General features: G+C 38.1%; 1 protein-coding gene across 1 annotated transcript in view; it reads right to left on the bottom strand.

Moving 5' to 3' along the window:
• Positions 1-1,205, bottom strand: part of il11ra (interleukin 11 receptor subunit alpha) — a 40,476-nt gene extending 39,271 nt beyond the window's left edge. The window contains exon 1 of the mRNA XM_014002509.1: positions 1,053-1,205. The gene's annotated coding sequence lies outside the window, so the exon portion shown is untranslated. The remainder of the gene's footprint in view (positions 1-1,052) is intronic.
• Between the last annotated feature and the right edge of the window lie 994 nt (positions 1,206-2,199).

Raw genomic sequence — 2,199 nt, 5'->3', positions numbered from 1 at the left:
GAGCCAAACGGCTGGCTCACTGCTGCCAACTAGTRGTCAAGAGGCTGAACTAAAACATAAAAATGAACGGCTGGCAGGAAAGTTGACGTTTTAAACCTTAATAAAAAAAATCGATACAGGGCTTTAGAATATCGATACAGYATCGGGAAATGAAATATCGCGATATTTTAGTATATCGATATTTTCTTACACCCCCTACCAAAAAGGCCTTGAAAAGGCCCATGAACCACCAGTTGATAATCACAGCTGTAGTTTGTTTTGCAGCTCTGGACACATTTTATTAGTGAGCCAAGTAGCATAAATGGCTCTTTTGATCAAAAAGGTTGCAGACCCCTCTATGAGGACTTCTTGCTTACTACGTACCCCATCCAATGGCTGGAGCTGTGGCTGTCCAAATAAACATACAAGAAAGAGCTGAAGCAAGACGGATCTTGTTTATCACATCAACAAGTGCTTTCAGTTGACATTATTTCAGAGTTTCATTTATACTCTGCCAAGTGCGTATCAGTGCTTGTGAGCCGGATACAAAAACAAGTAAATGAGGGGCCTGTAAAACTACAGTTTTTTTTGGAATTTGGAGCTTTTGAAGACAGATCACAAATCACCACATACCACAGAAACAACTTTTACTACAAACCACATTGTTTTTGTTTGCTTGCTTTTTCAGTCAAACTAAAAATACATACTTAAAGACTATAAATGTTGCCAAAAATGTCTATGGACAAAAAGAAAAAAATTTAAAAAAAACATTGTGCCCCAGTCTTTGTTCTTAAAAGAGAAAAAAAAACATGTATATAAAAACACCATRCATAAACTGTATTTAGGAGTAAATATACTTATTTGACAAAAGTTTGGTAGTACTGAGGCTAAAAAAGAAGATAACRTGATAGAACACCTTAATGAACAACAACGGATTACATTTCCCCCTGTTCCCTCCCTCCTACCCGGTGTAGTGAGGCGGATAAACTTTTCGCCCCCACCGACACCCGCAGCTTCATAGCCGCTAACTCCTTCCTCCCCAGTTTTACAACTACTTAAATATCCAAACTGACCTTGAAGGAGCTCCCCCCGGGTCAAACGGACATTATTATATTGTCTTCTTCCATGGCTGGGAGTTCTTTGACTTGTTCTTCGGGTTTACCAAAGAAAGAGGCACAAACGCTCGGGTGCTGCTGCTGGAAAAGCTACAAACTCGGACGGGGATAAAAAAAGGGGGCGGAGGCCTGAGAGAACGAGGCCAGACAGTCTGCTGCCTGGTCATTGGATGAGCCAGCTGTCAATCACCTGCCRGAGTAGGCGGGTCTTATAAAGATCACATGGGGAAGAAAAGGAATGTGGTGTAGAAAAAAGCTCATTTGAGGTCTCAAAACACAAAACAACTAGAAAATTTGAATTTTCTGTGAAAATTCAGTGTGATGCTGAGTGATGAGTGACGTTGTTGAAATTTGCTGAAGAAGCTGTAATTGAGTTGATAAAGCTGAAAGAAGAAGAACTCTAGCTGAAAGTTAAAAGGAGCAATTTGCTGCTTAAAAAAAGCAAAAGTGGCTAAAATTTGCTAACTGCTGGCTAAAAACTTGCTGAAAGTAGCAAAATGATATCTAAAAGCATAAGACAAAATAGAGGAAGCAGATTTCAAAGAAAATGTTTTTAAAGAGGCCCTGTGATGGACTTGCGACCTGTCCAGGGTGTACCCCGCCCCTCGCACTGTGACTGCTGGATATGGGCACCAGTGACCCACGCAACCCTGAAAAGGAAGAAGCGTGTACAGAAAATGGATGGATGGATGGATGTTTTTAAAGATACTGCATACATCTAAATATATTTCAATGGGAAAATATTTGTAAATTAAGTTGTTTTTTATAAGAAAGTTGCAAAAATTGAAAGTCATAGCACCCATATCCTAAATGAACTTAACTAATCTCTAAAGACAATAAATAAGGTATAATAANAGCAATTTGCTGCTTAAAAAAAGCAAAAGTGGCTAAAATTTGCTAACTGCTGGCTAAAAACTTGCTGAAAGTAGCAAAATGATAGCTAAAAGCATAAGACAAAATAGAATGAAAATGTTTTTAAAGATACTGCATACATCTAAATGTATTTCTATGGGAAAATATTTGTAAATTAAGTTGTTTTTTATAAGAAAGTTGCAAAAATTGAAAGTCATAGCACCCATCTCCTAAATGAACTTAACTAATCTCT

Source organism: Austrofundulus limnaeus, unplaced genomic scaffold (genome assembly GCF_001266775.1).
Source record: "Austrofundulus limnaeus strain Quisiro unplaced genomic scaffold, Austrofundulus_limnaeus-1.0 Scaffold13, whole genome shotgun sequence".
Lineage (NCBI taxonomy): Eukaryota > Metazoa > Chordata > Actinopteri > Cyprinodontiformes > Rivulidae > Austrofundulus > Austrofundulus limnaeus.
This window is presented reverse-complemented; position numbering and strand designations above follow the sequence as displayed.